We start from the raw sequence: 21,047 nt of genomic DNA on the forward strand, positions 1-21,047 counted from the left end.
GACAGAGAGGGAACAGGAACATAGGAATCCAGGTTATCTTCTGCTGTTTGGTCAGGTGATCCAGTAACTGGCAGAGGATGATGTTGCCCAAAGTCCTCCTTATTAATGCATCTGACCCAGTGTAGAACTGTGGCATCTGTGATTGTTCTTGACACTCTTGGCTCATGTCATCATCTGTCCGTGAAAACACAGTCCAGTGTGGAGGACCTGCTTTACCGTGCATTATGAAGACTGCACCTGTGATAGTGAGGTTTGAATGAAAGTTTTGATCTCCTAATCAGTTCTTAGATTTGACGCAGCCTCATCAGAAGAAGCAACAAGTGTTGCCACTCGTCCTGTCCTCTCTTTGTAAGCAGCAACAAAAGAAGCAATGTAAAGGGGGAAAGAGTTGCTAGACAGAAGATGACCTCTAGGTTATTCAGTCATCATTGCTGTTAGCAGTTGAACCAGGTTCCCATGATCCTTTATGCATGAACCAAAGTCATAATGCTCATATCTACAATTCCTTGTACTTTAGCTGAACCTTAGTTTGTCAATTGATGGTATTAGTATTAGTTAGTAAATATTAATCCTTTTAGTCCTCTTTTCCTTTTTGTATTTTAAATTCCCATATTATTCATTCTCCCAAAATCTTCATGGTATTAGCAAAGAATGTGTATAAGTTGTAAGGCCAAAGTGTTGGTTTATAATCTGTGAATGACCTATATTTAGGAATTGAATATTGAATATTGGACTGTACTTCATTATGGCTAGCCCAAGTCTATGGGAAAACAGATGTCTGGGAAAGAGGCCACTCAAACTGCTAAAGGTGTCTACAGAAATATGAGCAGGGCTGGTTCCTTTTCAATCGCCAGTTGTTATTGCAGATGTTTTCTGAAATGATGATGAAATGGGGATCCATTAAAAAATGTTAACTCAGTGAGAAGTGTCTGTTGTCCCAGCTGTACTAGTGAAATATGAGAGGGAAGGGTCATAGATCAATAGAGTTGTTTGACAGCTAGAAGATTCAAGATTCACAGAAGTTGGGGACTTTTTTTAAGCCTATAACAAGTTCAGCTGTCTCCAAAGCGCACTCTTATGGCCAGTGGTGGCTCTGAGGCACCATGCCTCTATTTCCCCTCTTCAGGGCCCTCTAAGAACTCCAAACAGCCTCATGACTACCACCATCCCTGCCTGGAACTGGTTTAATAACAAAAAAAATCAAGTACAATCCTCAAGGTCTCAAAATAAAGTCCACCCCACACACAAAGTTCATACTTGGCTCTGGAATCTTCCATCACACCCAGAGCTATTCTTCTGTCACAGTCTGTGAAGCTACCACTCCCTGCTCTTCCTAGCTGGAGCTCAGCCTTCTGGCTCTGACTTCCAGACCCCAACCTTTTTCTCAATGAGGGTCTCCTGAAGCAGGCTATAATACTGATAAAATTTGTTATAACTTATTAACTTGGAACATGCACAGGGCAAGTAAGTAATGCTCACAGAGGGATTTAGGCTTTGCTGAACTGAGATAGGATAATATTAGCAGTGCAAGTCTTACAGGCAGTAGTTTGTGATCAGCATAACTGACTAAAACTAGGACTGATGCCAGTGAAAGTCCCCAGATTCTGTTTTGTGTCCCTGGCTTCCATTTTCAATAAGTAATAGTCACTCCACCATTAGATGGAAACTGCAGATCGCATTGGGCTAAATAGAGAATTGGCAGTAAAAGGGTGGTAAACAATGACTTAAGATCATAACACTGAGGTAAATAACGGTTGCAAGTCTAAAAATAGAACTGACAATTAGCAAAAGAAGGTAAATAAGTAGGATGCTGTCCTGTCTAAAAATAGAATTGAAAAACGGTATAAAGGTCAGTCTGGCAGTTGAGAGAGGGGGACAGTTGAGGAGAGAGATGAACAAAGATTCTGAGTACGCGTGGGAGAGATAATGCAGCATAGTCACTGGAGTAAGTCTGTCAGAAAAACTTACAGTTACTGCTATGGTCACAGATATAGTAGAGTGTTTTGTGTATATATGTGTTCGGAGAGGTTAATAAAGATGAATGGGCGTTTTTGTGTTGATTGTAAAAGGCCTTATATATATAAAGGCCTCTTACAGTCAACACACACTCACCCATTATCTTTATTACCCCCCCCCACACACACATTTTTTATTTATATATATAGTGTTGTAAGATCTAAAGAACATCTAAGAACTGCTGTCAGCGACTAGTGGAAGACTAGCAATCTGAAGCGGGACGTATCGCTTAGCGTCACTTCCGTAAGGCAACATGATTTGGAGTACTCCTTAACTTATAAGGGATTTGTGTTTTATATTGTTGTGTTGGATTGTTGTTTGCACCAATAAAAGGGTGCCTTATTTTAGAAAAGAACACTGCTTGTGTCAGTCGTTGGAGGGCTGTGTGTGTGTCCACTGGGGGTCACAGGTCCAAGCTATTCTGGAGAGCTTCTAAATGGGGAACCCCTGGCAAACCCAAGATGCTCGCTGGCCCTGGAGACCCATACTTCAGGATAACTGGTGAACAGGTGGGCTGTTTTGAGGGAACCCTTGGTAAACTCGGGAGAGTTACCCTGGGTAACCTATTTTTGCCTTCCAATGATAAGAGAACAAACAACTGATTACAATTTAAGACACATTGTAGGCTTTTAACACTTGTTCTTGTTCGAGTGCTTGCACATGTCTATTCCAATGTAGGTGCGTGTGCGCCCAGACCACAGTTTTGAGAATTTTTTTCCCCAGTGGTATCTGTCGAGTTGGCTACAGTGTCCTCTGGTGCCACACCCTCATAGTGCTCATATAAAGGACCCTGCTGACCCCCCTCCCCTTCAGTTTCTTCTTACCGCCTGTGTTGGTTGCTGGAACCCCTCTTTGCTCAGCCAATCCTCCTAGTGGTTTTTTCTCCAATTCTTAGTGTAAATGGTTATTGTAGTTTGTTAGGAATTAGTTGAGTAAATTTAATAGTTTTGGACGCCTCCGTGCTTAGCTAGTGGGGTAATTTGCATTCCCAGTTCCAGGGCATACCTTAGTCGCTGTGTCTCAAGCCCTGCGCCTTCTGTGGTAAGTCTGTTCCTTTGGGTGACCTGTCAAGGTTCCTTCCCCACTCTGAACTCCAGGGTACAAATGCGGGGACCTGCATGAAAAACCCCCTAAGCTTATTTTTACCAGCTTAGGTTAAAACTTCCCCAAGATACAAACTATTTTTCCTTTCCCCCCTGGACTTGATTGCTGCCACCACCAAGCGTCTAACAAAAATATAACAGGGAAAGAGCCTGCTTGGAAACGTCTTTCCCCAAAAAAATCCTCCCAAACCCTACACCCCCTTTCCTGGGGAAGGGTTGATAAAAATCCTCACCAATTTGCATAGGTGAACACAGACCCAAACCCTTGGATCTTAAGAACAATGAAAAAGCAATCAGGTTCTTAAAAGAAGAATTTTAATAGAAGAAAAAGTAAAAGAATCACCTCTGTAAAATCAGGATGGTAAATACCTTACAGGGTAATCAGATTCAAAACGTAGAGAATCCCTTTAGGCAAAACCTTAAGTTACAAAAAGACACAAAAACAAGAATATACATTTCATTCAGCACAACTTATTTTATCAGCCATTTAAACAAAACAGAATCTAATGTATATCTAACTAGATTACTTACTAAGTTCTAAGACTCCATTCCTTTTCTGTTCCTGGCAAAAGCCTCACACAGACCGAGAGAACCTTTGTTTCTCCCCCCACTCCAGCTTTGAAAGTATCTTGTCTCCTCATTGGTCATTTTGGTCAGGTGCCAGCGAGGTTATCCTAGCTTCTTAACCCTTTAAAGTGAAAGGGTTTTTCCTCTGGCCAGGAGGGATTTAAAGGTGTTTACCCTTCCCTTTATATTTATGACAGACCCGCACTTGAGCTGTTTCAAGTGCTTGGGGGAATCTCATAGGAAGGACCGCTGCCAAATCTGCAGGGACTTCAGACTGCAAACTGAAAAGGACTGAGTAGCAAGACTGAAGGTCCTCCTCATGGAGGCAGCCTTAAGACCTGCCTTGGAGCCACGCTTGAACTTCACACCAAGCAGCTCTCCCAACCTCTGGATTCACAGCACCAATTGTCTTCCCCGGTGCCTAAGAAGAAGCACCGTAAGCACCAAGAGAAGAGTCAGTCCCCGATGCCAAAGGCAAAAAGACCGTGAGAGTGAGACCTGCTCTTCTCTCCCAGAACTGCAACTCAGGTCGCCGCAACTCCAGTGCTGCCGCAAGCTCCACTGGCACAGGAACAGCTTCCTTGGGGCAGACAGCATACTGCACAGTTCATAGTATTGTCGGCTCCTGAGGCATTCGCAGCAGCCAGGGACCTTCTTACCCTACTGGTACCGGCGTCCCCAGAGGGGCAAGACTTGGCACCACTGGTGCCCTCAAGCATCGGGGAGTTGTTGCCAGGACTTCACCTGGTGCCACGGCAGCTGTCTGGCAATTGAATGGTGTAACCCAGTTCTGCTGTGCTGAGAACCCAGCAATTTGAAGTAATCTGAGTCCAGGCATCCAGGAAGCAGGAGAGGCAGTTGGAGAACAAGGATGTAGCTTTCAGAGTTACAGACGTGTTAGTCTGTATTCGCAAAAAGAAAAGGAGTACTTGTGGCACCTTAGAGACTATCCAATTGATTTGAGCATAAGCTTTTGTGAGCTAGCTGGATCCAATGCAGATGGGATAGCAATGCCAACATCAGGCATTTCATCAAAACAAGTGTTTTGAGGATCTCAAGTTTCTGGGGTTGGACTGCGCAGAATGTGGTGTGAGATTTAGCATCTAGTGTGTTTGACGGAGCCAGATGTAAGATAGTAGCAGATATGATCTGAGATTTGTGTGTCACAAAACACTGAAATGTTCTTGGTCCCTAATTCTGAAATGTTTTGAGGAGAATAGCATGTGTGGGTATACAAACCTCAGCTAAAATATTAATTTAAGTCTTCTGTGTTTCAAATGAGTTTCATTCTAAGCTTAAAAAAATTTTTTTTATCAAGATGTTGATTTCAAAAGATAAGCTGTTTGATCTATAACGCAGCATAAGAAGCTTACTGCATAAATGCCTTGCTGATAGGATCAATTGTCTGGTTCTAAATTAGTGGAGGAGAAACTGTAGATGATGGAACTGATCATAAGTTTGAACTTTTGAATTTTGCTGATGAATGGAGAGTATATTTTGTTGCTAGTTTTTCCCAATCATCAATTTTTATACCATTTTATATATTTTTTGTGTCCTTAAACTGGTGATACAATGTCATCTTATGACTTTTCATTCACATGAGACCATGCCAGCTTCCTTAAAAGTGGTCACATGTTGCTTTTGTTACTGTTTTTCGGAGGTCACAAACCTATAGTCTTTGAGATACAAATAACACCAAATTTTTTTGCATCACTGATTTAAGTGGGGCTCTTACAAATTGATGCTTGTGTTAATACCTACCTGTTAGTAAATATTAACCCTTTTAGTCCTTTCCTTTCTGCATATTTCATTAACATAAAAATAAATTATTCTTTAGAATCTTTGATATTAGCAGAGTGTGTGTTTGAATTCTAAAGCCCAGAATACTAGCTCTTGACCTGTAAATAACCCTACTCAGGAATTGTATGTATTAGGCTGTATCTAAGAATCCTTGGCATCTCCATGTCTGTAAAACTCCAGATAGTCTTAGAAACCATTCTCTTAAAAGAAATAAATTATATAATCCTTACATAAGCATATATAAACCTGGGAAACTGATGACGGATGATTGTTAAACAGATGTTTCCTATTAGGGAATGATTATGATTATGGGGGAAGAAAGACCCACTGAAAGATATTATCTTGGTGAATTGTTAGTCCTCTCAGCTGTAAATAATTGTGCCTTCACACATAAATCAGGTAAACTGAGAATGTATAAGAAATGAAATCAGAACGTATGTTTCTTTTGGCAAAGAATTATATAGGGTTTTTGTTTTAAAAACCCGATATAATGACAGTGTTTTTGGAATTTCGGGAATGAAACTGTGCTTCCCACCAGTTGCAGTGAAGAAGAGACACAGAACCAGCTCTTTATCACATCAAGGGTGATAATGCATCTCTTCTTGCTGTATTCTGTATAGTGCTGTACTAATCTGATTGATAATCTTTGGTTAAATAACTTGTTGAGTCTGTTGTTCAAAAATCAAGTAGTCATTAACTCAGACACAACTCTTGCTAAGGATAACCTAATTTTGATTGGACCAAGTTGCACAGTATGTTTCACACCTGATTTGTCTAAAGAGAAAGGCAATGCAAGGTGGAGGAAGCAAAGTTCACAAACTATTAAGAATCAAGGGTGAGTTTGAGAAACCTCACTTTACAGGTCAACAAGCCATCTGAAGGAAGACTGACATTTCAGAAATCCTAAGAGCTTGGGGAGAAGTTATGATGTCAACAAACAAGCCACTCCAGGCTTTTAACCAAATTCTTTCTCTGCACCCAAAGAACTGCTAGCAAGAAGCACTGTGCCAGGAGAACATCACCATCTGGATCCTTGTCTGCAGTTCTAGCTCTTACTCTGAGAGACCAGAAGACTCAGAGCTGAATGAAGAGTTGGCAAACCTCCTTTTGTCTTTTTTTTTTTAGTTGCAGATGTCCAAGTCTTCTTTCGTGGTGGGTTTTTTTAGGGTAGGATGTGAAAGTGTGGCTATGTGCATGATAACACCCATAAAGTCCACCTGGGGAAGGCCTCAAATGTTTTGCAGGGTTAAACAGCTTTAAATACTTTCTCACAAAATTATTCATTAAAATGTGTTCTGTGTTTTATGTTTTAAAGTCTTGAGAAATTCAGATTGTCATCTGTAATTTATGGTAAATAAGAGTTGTCAAACTTCTGTTTATCAAAAGTGTTCTGATCAATATCTCTTGGGGAAATATGGGGAGTAGAAAGGGTTAGCTACCACATAAGAACTGATATCTTAAGGAAGCTTTATAATTGGCTCTGAGATAGTGATTCAGACATTAGGTAATTTGATTTCATATTAAGATGTTTAATCATTCAAATTGTAGATTTAATTGAGCCTGGTAAATCTTTAGTTGGGATTTATAAGCAAATAGGTAGACATCTTCTTGGAATCCTTAATCCTTGGAGTGATTAACTAATTTTTGTATTAATTTGATTTGATTTAACCTCCAATCCAATATTGAGAATTACTTGTTTGGTTTGATAGTTGCAATGCTTTTTTTTTTAAGTTTAGTTTAATGTTAATAGTAGATTTCCTTTGTAAATACCTTTTCTTAAATTGAGTTTAGTTTAGTTTGTGGCTCGTGGGCTGGTTTAAAATGGCTTGCAGGCTGGATCCACCCCTAGAGTACAGAGTATATTAGAGTGAAGATTACTGAAATCATTGTTAATTGTAGTGGAAAGAACAAAAAATACTAAAAATTCCAATAACAGTATTTTATTACTCCCAATCTAAAGAATTATGAACATTTTGATATTTGAGGCAAAGATAAGGCTGCTGGTAGCTTGAAAAATCAGTCGTGGCTGGGCTCTGCCAAAATAGGAAGTCAGTTTCCTTTTGCTTGCAAAAACTGTTCATTTTCAGTGAGTAGCAAATTGAAGGGAAACCACTAGTAAAGCTCCTAAAATTTGGAAATGGTTTGACAAAAGGAATGTAAGAGGGTTTGATTTAGATAACTCAATATGGAAAGCGTTAAAACTTTGACCATTCCGGGGAAAGGTTCGCAGCTTCACAGTGTTCCAAAAATCACTCGCTCACATAGCTATATTTATATCCTACATGTTTACAACAATTCTGATTGTAGACGGAGAGAAATGTGACAGTTTTACATGTTGCAGATACACACTTTCCCATTCTGATCACTGTCTTCTACTTTTCCACCCTTCTCCCCAAAAAGTTGCAACAATTTAAAAATACAACTGCTTGGTAAACATAGACGCTACACTGTATTTTCGTCATGAACCAGTCTCTCTTCTTCCCTTTCCCTGAAGTATGGGAAATAAATCTTAGGAGTTATGCATCATTAATGACCTTCCTTTAACTTTTATAGTGTGGTAAGGCAATAAGGATGATTCTGGAGAAATGATTTGGAGGTTTTTTTACTTGAATTTACAGGTTCAAGACATTTTCCTGGTTTGATCTCAAGGCAGTTTGTTGTTGTAGCATCATGCTGTGATCTATATGAGCCACATGACACATGGATGAGGCTCTGTTAATATAAAGCCCTTGGATAGAGTGCCTGAAGTTCCTGATGAGAATCTCTAAAAACAAGACACCCAGGAGATGTAGAAACTTCCAAATGTATTAATTCAGTATTAGATCTGCACTTGCAGGTGGCTAACCATAGGCCTTATGGAGGAAGATAAGTTCCTTGAGCTCTCTAACAAATCAATCTGCTACCTGAAGAAGCAGAACTCTATGTAGGCCAAGGGTGACATGTATAAGGGGACAAAATTCCCTTTCCTTCCCCACTCACTCTCAAAAGAGAGAAGCTTTTAGGTTTAGATGTTTTAAAGGAGAAAAGGCAAATACCAAATGGGGTTAATAAGTACCAATGATGGTGATGAAATAAAGTGGTAATCTTCCAAGAAGATAACCATATTCTCTAAAGCACTATTAAACTAAATAAATCAAAGCCCAGTTAAGCTATATGGTCTGTTTTTTTGACAGTGTCTTGAAGAGCCACAGCCTGATAACTTAACTGCAATTTAGAGAATACTACCTGTCTATATGCATGAAGTAGTAAACTAAGGAAGGGGATGGACAAATAAAACTCCACTGGTCTAAATGTTGTATTTATTAAAAAAACAAAAACAAACCATAAACAGAAGCTCTCAAATTAGCTTGAGGTAAGCACAGGTAATTTAAAATTCCTTTTGACTAGGGGCTGCTATTCTCAACTTCTGTTGGCTTCTAGTGTCTAATTTTTGTTATATTGCAGATTGTATGAAGAGGGAAGCCTCCTGTCCGAAATACCATCAGAGTAAGTGGTTTTCATTGTTACACAAACTTAATAATGAATTTGATCAATGAGTTTGTTTGTCATGGTTTCGGTAAGTGTGAAATTATTTTATAACTCACAAAACATAACCTAATTTGGAGGAAGAATAAGGTTCATGTATGTAAAACGTGCTTGTTCAAATCTGGCATTTAGGTTTCCTCATATACATTCAGGGTTTGGGGTTTTTTTTTGTTTTTACTCTTTCTGCAGAATCTTATTTTGGCTTTTGTATTCCTTTGATTGTCACTGTCGTTATGCATCTCTCTGTATATGTAGGTCTGTAATACTTGCTTAAATAAGTATCTGCAAGTGACTGTCCTTGAACCTAGCAGATGCTAAAAAGGTACAGAAAGTTAATAAAGGATCACAAAATGGCTTTACAAACACTGACTTCAGCCTCTCACTACTCCATGAACTTAAACAGTATTTCCACTTTATAGGGTAGAGTGTGTTGTGGAAAACGAGTCACACCATCTGTTTGGCTCAAACAATCTGAGGCCTTTTATTGAATACAAGCATGCAGGGAGAGGGAGACAGAGATGGTCACACGCAGGTACCACCCTGGTCTCTTTCTACTCTGCCCCTATAATACCAGTCTTATATAGGTCCAAATCCAAGCCAAATGATACATTTCCTTATTAGTTATTTTTCACCACTCAAGCATTATTAATAAAGCCTTATGAGGAGATAATGGAAAGACCATTTCATAATTAGCACTGTGCTGACGCACCTTGTTATTATCAAGATCTGTGGTTTGCTGTGGCAGCGTTTTGACTAGGGACTTTTGCAGGGTGGAGGGTGCATATAATGGACAGCTAGGGACTCTTCTGGAGGCCCTTTTGGCTCTTTTCTAGTTAGAGATTGGCCTAGTCCATTATCTGTGTCAAGTGCCACAGCCCAGCATACGTAAATGCTTTTAGCTTAAGCCAAGTCTTACAGTATACAGGCCTGTAGGCCTCTTGCCTTACAGCTCTTGCATATGTTGCATATAATGCATAGATTGTGCCGCAGAATGGGAAGGGGTTAGGTCAACAGTAATTTCCCCCACAGTTGTAAGTGTCTTGCTCAGAATTGGGAGCAAATCCAGATCTCTTGGTTCCCTGTCCTAAGCCTCAACCACAAGACTATCCTTCCTTCTATAATTGCGAAAAGCATCCTATTGAATATTCTTACTGTATGATCCAGTTCAGGCTAGCACTCTTGCAGTTTATCAACTTCAGGCCTTATTTCTGCTAGACTTGAACTAAATGTTCTCGAGATCTAAACCACAACTCTGGGTGCCAGGGGACTCGCCCTTGGTTGTTATGGGCAAGCCACTCTGTCTCAGATTCCCCTTTTGTAAAATGAAGATAATATCAAACTACCTCATAAAGATTATGGGAATTTTCATTCTAGATGGAGCAGGTAGCACTGCCTGTTACTAAGGTTTCCCAGTCTGAATGTTTTTGGAAGACTTCAACCAAAACAGTTCAACTGTTTCTGAGAGTGGAGCTAGAGAGAATGGAGCTTGTTTTTCACTGTTGAAAAAATCCCTGGTTACCTTTTCTTAGGAAAGCTTTGGTGTTCCCCTGACTTGGAGCAGGGACTTGAAACTTGGCAGGGAGGTGGCTTTGTATTAGTGATACATCTTTTGTTGTTCCCGTGAAAATGCACTCAAATTTGGTCAAGTTATAAGCCGTTAAAAATTGTTGTTCACACATGCTCAGTGGAAACTCGTTAGAGCTTAACAGCTAAAATCTCTGAAGATTCTGCCCATACTGAGTATGCACCATCTCCTCACAGCTCCAAATGCTGACCAGGCTCCTAATGCTGACCAGGCTATAGATTTGGCAATAGAGCAGCTGAACATGCTTCTTCCTCTCGCAGCTTCTACATGTGACCAGACTACAAGTGCTGTCTCCAGAGTGAGTGAGCATGCTTCAGCCTAAGGCTACAGGAGTGAAGACAGTCTTTCCCTGTAATGGTTGCTCTAGGTTGAGGTAGGGCCAGGCACTGGAAATGAGAGCAGGGAGCCTGTTTCTTCAGTGTTCTCAATGACACATGCTCCCCACTGCGGGCACCGCAGCATTGTGGAGAAGACTGACTCAAATGCAGAGGGGATAAGAGCCAGATGTAGGACATGTTGGGGAGGACCAGAGGAATAGACAAGAATCCTGGGATGGAGACTGGAGCTGGAGGCTGGTAGGGGGTGGAGACTGGAATAGACTGAGTAAAAAGACTAGGTCTGGGAGCCAGCAAGGCAAATTATGAGCTGGGAGGTGAAGGAAACTGAGACTCCCAGTATGAGAAGACTGGGACTGGGAACCAGAGTGGGCGGCCTGGACGTGGAGGGGAAACAAAGCTGCCAAGGGTGCACAGGTAATTCTGACATTTCCTAATGTTTGAGTTCTTCACTTTGCAACTTTAATAGGATCCTGGGACCAAGATCCACAGGCGATGCCTTTTTCATCCTATGGAGCACACGTCTCCTGTATACCTTCCTTTCTACCCTGTTGCTGTCTGTGGTCATACAAGGACCAGCTAAGCCAAAGTCATCCTGATAGCCGCTGCATCGCCAAGCAAACCTGGTATTCATACCTACAGTGGATGTCAGCATGCCCTCCACATGTCCTCCCACTTCTTCCAAATCTCCTTTCACAGGATATAGGTCAGACCTTGCATCTGAACCTGGAGATACTCCACTTGAGAGCTTGTCTCCTCAGTGGTTCCAAGGCAAGGAGATGATCTGCTATGAGGAAGTCAGACATTTTGTTAAACAGTAGACAGTCAACTACACGCTCAACATACCTCCACAAATGGAAGAGATTTCAAACATGGTACCTAAACAAACAAATTGAAGCCTCCATGTCTACCTTGCCATTAGTCCTGGACTACATACTTCATCTTAAGAAATCTGGTCTCTCAGTGAGTTCGCTCCAAGTACACCTGGCAGCAGTCACAACCTTCCACCATAAGGTGGATGAGGTTTCAGTGTTTGGTCATCCAATTACCAAAGATTTCTACAGGGCGTACGCAATCTCTACCTACAACCCAGAGCCCCAACTCCTCCATGGGACCTCACTTTAGTGTTTCGATCTCTCACAAGCGTCCCATTTGAACCTTTGGCTTCATGCTCACTACTATACCTTTCCATGAAAGTAGCCTCTCTCATTGCCATCGTGTCCGCAAGGCGTGTAGGACATCTTGGGGCCCTTATGGTGTACCCACCATATATGATCTTTCTCAAGAATAAAGTCACCCTAAGACTACATCCTCCATATTTACCTAAAGTCCTTCTTTCTACCTCAACCAACCCATTCATCGTCCCACATTCTTCCCTAAACTTCACAGGAACAGACAAGAGGCGGCATTCCAGACCCTGGACATCAGAAGGACACTAACCTTTTATCTCAAACAGATCAAACCATTCAGAAAAACTCCTAAATTGTTTCTCTCCACTACAGAGGGGTTAAAGGCAAACCTATATGTAAGCAGAGACTTTCCAAAAGGATTTCAAGTTGTATCCAGCTTTGCTTCTGTCAACATGAGCTACAACTCCCATCATGAGTCAAAACACATTCCACAAGATCAGTTGAAACATTGATAGCCTTCTTGAATGACGTACCTATTACTGACATATGTAAAGCAGTCACTTGGACATCGTCTCACACATTCATACAACACTGTCATTGACCAGGATTCACCATCTGTCACTTGGCTGAGAGAGACAATCTTATCATCCATTCAGACCTAACTCCGAAGCTCCTCCATCCCTCTGAGGGGTGCTGCTCTACTGTCACCTAAAGTGGAGTACCCACAGGGACAACACTTGAAGAAAGAAGAGGGGGTTACTCACTTTTTGCAGTAACTGATGTTCTTCAAGGTGTGTCTTCCTGTGGGTGCTTCACTACCCACTCTCCTCCCCTTTACTTGGGAGTTCTAACTGAAGTCCTCTGCAGTAGAGAAGGGACTGAGGGAAGGAGGGAAAGGGGCGCAGCTGCACAGCACTAGTTAACTGCCGCTGCAGGTGTGAGATAGGGAGAGTGCATGTGCAGCCCAGCCGGGTAGTTCTGTCAAAATTCTCTGACTAGAGGCGCAGGGCCCACTCTCACAACAGCATCCTCACTTTAGTGGTGGACTCCCTACTACAAAGAGGGGCAATAGAGCAGGTTTCTCCAGAATATCAAGGGACTGGTTTCTATTCAACTTATTTCCTGATTCCCCCCTCCAAAAAGATGCATGGAGACCAATTTTGGAACTCCCACCATCTCAATCACTTCATCTGCAAACTCAAGTTTTCTATGGTCACATTAGCAATAATCACCCCATCATTAGACTGTCTTGTTGTTTATGGCTCTCACTATGCCAGATGCTTATTTTCACGCAGGCATTCATCTTATCCACGGATTGTTCCTGAGGTTCATAGTTGGTCCACCACATTTTCAATACAAGGTCTTGCCATTTGGACTCACTGCTGCTCCCAGGATCTTCACCAAGGATTTTCTCCATTGTGGTACCCTACCTCAGGCATTATGTGGTGCTTGTATTCCCCTGTCTAGATGACTAGCTCCTAGCGGCGTGATCCAGGGAGGAAGATCAGCTTTCAACCTCCATGTTGCACGGACTCCTTTCGTCCCTCAGAGTCTGCATCAACATAGAAAAATCAACAATGAATCCCCACGCAATCCCAAGACTTTATAGAGGGATTCATCAACACAAACTTACCTTCCAAGGGACAGGTTCCAGACTCTACAGGAAATCATAGTCCAAGTAGTCAACAGTCCTTCTGCCCCAGCCAGGACTTGCCTTATGCCTCCTTGGCAACCTGGCCTCATGCACATATGCCTCTGCCTTCAGATATGGCTCCTGAGAGTTTACTCACCCATGTAGCACACCGTGGACCTTATGCTGACAGTTGCCCCCATGGTACTCTCTTTTGTGCAGTGGTGAATGGATCCCCGGCGGATTTGCCTGGGAGTCCCCTTTCTCCTCTCCTCCCTGGACAGGACAGTCATCACTGACACATCTCACATAGTATGGGGAGCACACATGGGAGACCACATGACACTGGACATATGGATTCCTTAGGAATCAAGGAGGCATATCAACATCCTGGAACTCCAGGTGGTAAGGAGGGCATGCCAAGCATATCTCTCATCCATCCAGTCCCATCATGTTCTTAGTATGTTGGACAATACCACTACTGTTTCATTACATCCACAAACGGGGGCACAAAATCCATCACTCTGTGTATAGAGGCAGTCAACCTCTGGAAATGGTGCATGGCCTACTGGATCCTGTTCTCTGCAGCTTGTCTTCTGGACACTCAGAATGTGATCACAGACTCACTCAGCAAATGGTTTGTGATCAACCATGAGTGGGAACTCTCAACACCGTGGTTCACGACATCTTCGACCAATGGGGAACTCCGGCCATGGACCTCTTCGCCTCCCCATCAACAACAGATGCAGCACATACTGCTCTGCGGGGGTATTGATTGCCATTCTTAGAATGATGCTCTCATACTCTGCTGGTTAGACAGATAAACTATGTCTTCCCTCCTCTTCACCTTCTGCCATGAGTACTCCACAAGATCAGATGGGACAGATCAGATGGGACAGACGACAGTCATCCTTATCACCCTCTGCTGGCCCAGACATTTCCTTTTTCCCAACCTCCTCCTCATGTCCACTCGTCCCCCAGTTCCCATCCCCATTTTCCCTGAGCTACTGACACAGCACAATGGCAGAATCAGACATCCCGATCCTCAGATGCTTTACCTCAGAGTGTGGTATGTGGATGGGCATCTTCTCTAGAACAGGCGTGTTCATCAAAAGTGTGCAACATCCTATTGAGCAGCAGGAAAGCCATTCTCTTACTATTTTCTTCCAGAAACTGCATGCAACTACAGAGGAATGTCTATCCAGTCCCACGACATCCAGCAAACTCTGGCATTCTACTTGCAGAGAATGAAACCAATTAGGAAGTCGTCTAGACTATTTGTTTCAATAGCAGAGATACTCTGGGCAAACCATCTCCACGAAGAGAATCTCGAAGTGGATTTTGATTTGCATTAAACTCTTCTACCAGTTGTCAGGCCTACCTCTCCTGACTGTTGCAGGCTCGCTCCACAAGAGCTCAGGCTTCAACCATGGCCTCCCTGCAGGATGTGCTTCTTGTAGACATATGTAGAGTAACCAGGCGGAGTTCTTTGCACATCTTTGCTGCACATTGCACCTTAGTGCAGGACTCTGCAGTCAATGCTTCCTTCATCATGGCAGTTCTCCACATGACCACTTCATCCTCAATCTTGCACCTTCCTCCAACTTAGGTACTGCTTGTTAATTACCCTCAGTGGAATACAATAGGGACCATCACTCGAAGAAGAAGCAGAGGATTCTTACCTGTAAGTGGAGGTTCTTCAAGATGTGTGGTTCTTATCTGTATTCCACTTCCTGCCCACCTTTCCCTCTGCTGCAGATTGGTCAATTCACAGTGGAGAAGGAACTAAAGGTGTGGTCTATCCGCTCCCCCTTTATTGCCTCTGATGGAAGCATGAGGTGAGCCAGGGCATGTGCGTAGACCAGTGGACACTACTTTCAAATTCTCTGACTTCTGATGCATGATGTGCATGGATAACTCTCAGTGGAATTCAGATGTGGGCCAGATATCTTGAAGAACCTTCAGTTACAGGTAAGTAACCTCCTCTTTTCCTTTTTAAGTCTTTTATATTGTGCCTATGACAGTTTAATAATGTGTTGATGGGCTGTGAAAGTAGTAGGGAGTGAATGTAGTTACTTTCAGTTTTTGTGGCTGCTTGGGAACAAAGTAGGACAGAAAGAACTAGAAGGAGGAGATACTAATGTGCCTCTAAAAATTATGGAACAGACATCAGATGTTTGCTTTGTTAGTAAATATTAATCTTATGATTCTTTTGTATATTAAACTCTCTTGATTCCTTGGCCCAAAATCCCAGAATCTTGTATGTGATTTTAGATAAATGGATGCCTGTAATCAAGTTGGACTGTACTTAATGATCTAATCTGTTTTTTCCCCTCACCTTGCTAATTTAGTTCAGATGTCCAGGAACGGACCCCTGGCAACTAATAGATGTGTGTTGTAATGGACAGGATTGTGTAATAAGGGATGCTTATAAATGCACACTGTTATTAATAAGTTACTAGTAATTAACAACATGGAGAGGGAACATTTGTTATAACAAATGTGTACTAGAATCAGTATAATAGCAAACCACTGAGTAATGCATTGATTAATGTCCATTCATTAAGAGTTAATTGTGGCCACTGATGGTCCTGGTAGTGCTAAATTAGTTACAAATGTTGTTTGGCTTATTAATTCAAAATAAAATTCAAAGCATGAGAGGATTTTGTTTGACCTACTGCTATATAAAGGGATGAATTTTGGGGAGTTGGTCAGAAGTGAAGTGAGCCACCAAACTTCTGCAGTCTGAGACTGGTATATATGTTTTTTCCTTTCTGTATAGTGCTGTATTACGTATTGATTTTGTCTACATATAACAGCATTCAATCCTTAAAATTAGTACTCAAGTATATAGTTCAGCTATTTTAAAATATTCTGAAATCAAAGGCCAACTTCAGGAAGACCCTCAAATACGTTTCTACTTTCTACTTTTAATTTTACCAGGTACTGCGAGTGGATGACCCTTAGGAATTGAAATATAAATTGGATTCCCTTTGCCTGTCACTAAATAACACAGTTACTTCAAATCAGGTAAGAGAGTGAAGGTCAGTCCCTACAGTGCAACTGACATGTCACAAATGTAATTGCTGCGTGGTTGGTAGGTTTTTTTTGTTTGTTTTTTGGCACTTCAGTTTGAACTTGCTTACAATTGTACCAATGCACACAAAGGGAATATAGGATAAATATTTTATAATATTTGTAAGTCCCACTTTCAGAAATGGCCTGTGCAGCTGGGCACCTAAATCCCATGGATTTTTAATGAGACTTAGACCAGATCTGCACTACAGATCTTTGCCAGCATACCTAGGTCTGTGTGTGTGTGCAGGGGATGACATGTAATTTGTGACAGAAATAGTTGTGCCAGCAGAATCTCCTTGTGTGGGTGCAATTATACCAGCAATAGTGTAGCTGCACCCATGCTTTGAGCACATTGGCAGTATAGCTATATCATCAAAGCCTTCCAAGTGTAGACCTAGCTTAGGCACTTAGGAACCTGTGATTTTTGAAAATGGCACTTAAGCTCATGAGTCACTTGGGCAAAATTTTCAAAAGTGACTATGCTTCCCTCTTTTGACTGTATTGATGCTATAATGCTAATAAGGAAAAAGTACTAAATGTTTGTTTTTGACACTACAGTAAGAAGATATGACTTTGAACAAACACAGGGACTAAATGAGAGTTTGAAGGTGCTGTCTGATGCAATCAGTTTTCACAGTAGAATGGCATGCACAATAGTTCTTGGATGGATTTAAGATAGTGTGACAAAGTTCCTCCTCTACCTTGGTGGGTCCTGCAATGATTGGCGGATTTGCTCACCTCAGAGTTTCACGGCAGCCCTCAGTTTGGCCTCTTTCGTGGCTCAAATCTGCTGTTCGCTCAGTTAGCCTCATCACTGGCCAGCATGGGGAAAAGGAAGAACAATAATCCCTGCAGTCTCTGCTGATCAACCTAGTGGATTGGGAAACAGGCCAGAGACCTTCCCCTCTGGTGGAACCCACAGTCAAGGTCAACTCCTCCGGTATCAAGTATGGAGTTGGGGGTATGGAGGGAACCCAGGCCCGCCCTCTGCTCCGGGTTCCAGCCCAAGGCCCTGTGGATTGCAGCTGTCTACAGTGGCTCCTGTAATAGCTGTGTGACAGCTACAACTCCCTGGGCTACTTCCCCATGGCCTCCTCCCAACACCTTTTTTATCCTCACCACAGGACCTTCCTCCTGATGCCAGATAGTGTTTGTACTCCTCAGATTTCCAGCAGCACGCCCTCTCACACTCAGTTCCTTGCGCCTCTTGCTCCCAGCTCCTCGCACGCACACCGCAAACTGAAGTGAGCTCCTTTTTAAACCCAGGTGCTCTGATTAGCCTGCCTGTCTTGATTCTGGCAGCTTCTTGATGGGCTGCAGGTGTTCTAATCAACCTGTCTTAATTGTTTCCAGAAAGTTCCTGATTGTTCTGGAACCTTCCCTGTTACCTTACCCATGGAAAAGAGACCTACTTAACCTGGGGCTAATATATCTGCCTTCTATCACTGTCCTGTAGCCATCTGGCCTGACCCTGTCACAATAGACAATTCTTTTTACACTAGATGTTGAATTATGAATTGGCAGTGATCAGTTTATTCATTCCAACTGACCTTTTCTTATAAGTGCTCTCCTCCCTCCAAAAAAGAGGAATTCCATTATCACAGGGTTGCCCTGGCCCTTTAAGAGGGAAGACGCCAGTGCATTTTTTTAGCTGCCTCCTGATTAGACTTAAAGAGGGCAGATGGGCCCTAGAGGGGAGGGGAGACCTAGTGAGTCAAGGCTGACTGAGAGTATGTCTACACAGCAACTAGACACCCCTTTTGGCCTGTGTCAGCTGACTCTGGCTTATTGGGCTCAGGCTGCATTGCTGTGTAGACTTCTGGACTCGGGCTGGAGCTCAAACTCTGGGACCCTCCCACCGCACAGGGTCCCAGAGGTCAGGCTGGAGCTTAAGCCTAGAAGTCAACAACAACAGTGAAACAGCCTGAGTCCCGTGAGCCCAAGTCGGCTGGCACAGGCCAGCTGCAGGTGTCTAATTCCTGATTAGACATTCACTGAGAGCATAGGCTGGCAGATGTGAGAGCTGCCTGGGAGAAAGTCTCCAGAGAATGGAAAGGTCTTCCCAGGAATAGGGAAGAACTGGCTAGGAGACCAGTGGAGGGGCTAGCTTATTGACCTTCCTGAGCAAGAGAGGCCGAATGGGGCTGAATCGTTGGGGCTGTGTTCCTTTTTATGGCTGGGCCAAGGGTAAACTATGGCAGTATCACTTGCCATCCTGCGCCCTCCCAGAGGAGGGTGTGCCAGGAGGGGTTGCTTTGACACATTTGTTTTCCCTGATGAACTGAGAAATTAACCTTCACAATTGGTAGGTTATGTCTTGACTCTGTGTGAATTCCTATTTGTCTTAAAATTAAAAATGAGAGGGGTTCTGTAGAGGCAAAAATATCTCAAACTTCTGGTCGCTTTTAAAGAGTGGTGGAGGAAGGAAAAAGTCTAAAATTTAATTTATTAGATTCATTCAGTGGAGATGATTGCCTGATTCTGCATTCACTGAAGTCAATGGGAGTTTTACCAATGACTTTAATGAGTATACAGACGGGTCAATTAAATACTAATTTGGTAAGTTATTAAGATTTTAAATAGTAATATCAGAATGGCTTGTCTGCTCCAATAGATTTAAAATAAGATATCAAAAGATGATAGGTCTGCTGGAAAACTGTCTTCCTTTAATTTTTTTTAAGTTCATCTCTATAGCTCTTTGTGAGAGGCCTCTTAAAGTAAGCAATTAAACTAATTGTATTCATCTAGCCGGGGATTTATCTAGTTATAACTTTTCTGCCTGTTCCAAGCTCGCTGGGCTTCCCTTCCTCTTTATGGCTCTAAATGGCCAGCAAGTGGTCCACTTTAGCAGGTTTTGGTGGTGATGGGGCGGTGGAGTGGGCAGGATGAGTATGCAGCTATAGGAGGGAGTAGTGGAGAAAGAAGGCCCGGGAATTATTTCACTCCTCTTACTGATTTATGGAGGCTTTTCAGGATATTTGTAAACCCCTCCATGCAGTGCTTTTTAGGAGTTTAATTGAAGCAGTTGCCCCCTTAAACTCGTCTGGAACTGAAGGAACTTTAAAGGCTTGTTGGGGTACAAACAACCTCACCATCTGGGAGTCACTTTGGGATTGGCAGATCTGAAACAGCCAAAAAAGATACAAGCCCCAGATGGGCTCTTGAATGACTGTCCTGTTCTAGTTTAGAAAGGGAAATAAGCTGTCTTGGGCTTGCATGGAAGAGGAGGGATTGATTGGCACCCCTAAAGAACATTCTGAGATTCACAGAATGGGATTATGGGAGCTCCTCAGTGACCTTCCTAAAGGCTTGTTACAAAGGATTGAGGGAAGGAGGAAACCGTGAACTGTGGAAGGTTTCCCAGAGAGTTGATGCTCTGGGGAAGCTCCTTTATTGTGTGCTTTCTAACATCTGCACGAAATTGGCTCCTCTCCTGCAAACCTCAGAAAGTCAGGAAAATAATGCTTTCTCCTAAATAAGAACATAAGTGCCCTTTGTTTGGAGACTAGTATAATTTGCTTTATTTTAAAAAAAAAAAAAAAAATGTAGACAAAATTTTAAGGTTGAGAGTACAGTTTACAAACAGCCTTAATTCTACCCCATAGTCATTTGAGAGATTCATACTACCGTTTTAATTCATAAATTTCTTCTTACTAGTACCAACGACTATAGTTTGCTCTTATCTCATTTTTTAGGAATTTTTTGAGTACAATCTCTGTAGCTGCTTAGTTTTTATTAGTTTGTATAGTCTATCAATTGTCTTGCAACTTGCTATATTAATTGGTATTTTAGTCTTTAAAGTTATTTAGTCATCTTTCTTGAAATGTATACAAATGCTTGAGCAGTCCAGTAGTTATTTAATTCAGATCTTGAAAGCAAATATGTTTTTTTTCTCTGATTTTCAGGAAACTTTATGGCGTGATATTGGGTATCTGAAATATCTATATGAAACAGAAATTTTGGACACCAAAGCCCTTTATCAAATGTAAATTTTACAAATTACTGTTTTCTCTTGATGTCATATATGTGCTTGACTCCATTCCTTCTGGCTATTGAATAAGTTAATGTTGACAAACAATATTAAGAAAGGAAGAGGTGTATTTATACTTTGTAGTTAAGAGTGTCAAACTGATGATACTGAATTTTACAACTTTGCATACAGAAATTAGTGGCTGCCCCTAACTGCAAGGAGGGTGAAATTACATCTCCAATAGAACTGGAGAAAAATAGGACACACATTTGAGGGGAAATCTTTTAACTACAAATGATTTTCTTTTC

The 21,047-nt window shown here is 42.0% G+C and overlaps 1 protein-coding gene across 8 annotated transcripts in view; it reads left to right on the plus strand.

Annotated features, from left to right (window-relative positions):
- RESF1 (retroelement silencing factor 1) overlaps nt 1-21,047 on the plus strand; it is a 54,874-nt gene that overhangs the window by 24,436 nt on the left and 9,391 nt on the right. For 2 of the 8 annotated variants that reach the window (XM_073321601.2, XM_073321610.2), the window contains exons 2-4: nt 8,931-8,972; nt 16,635-16,721; nt 20,675-20,754. The gene's annotated coding sequence lies outside the window, so the exon portion shown is untranslated. Of the gene's footprint in view, nt 1-1,038; nt 8,973-16,634; nt 16,722-17,327; nt 17,475-20,674; nt 20,755-21,047 lie in introns of those variants that run through there. The other 6 variants (XM_073321630.2, XM_073321620.2, XM_073321583.2 and 3 more) reach the window with 5 other exon arrangements.

Source organism: Lepidochelys kempii, chromosome 1, assembly GCF_965140285.1.
Source record: "Lepidochelys kempii isolate rLepKem1 chromosome 1, rLepKem1.hap1, whole genome shotgun sequence".
Taxonomy (NCBI): Eukaryota; Metazoa; Chordata; order Testudines; family Cheloniidae; genus Lepidochelys; species Lepidochelys kempii.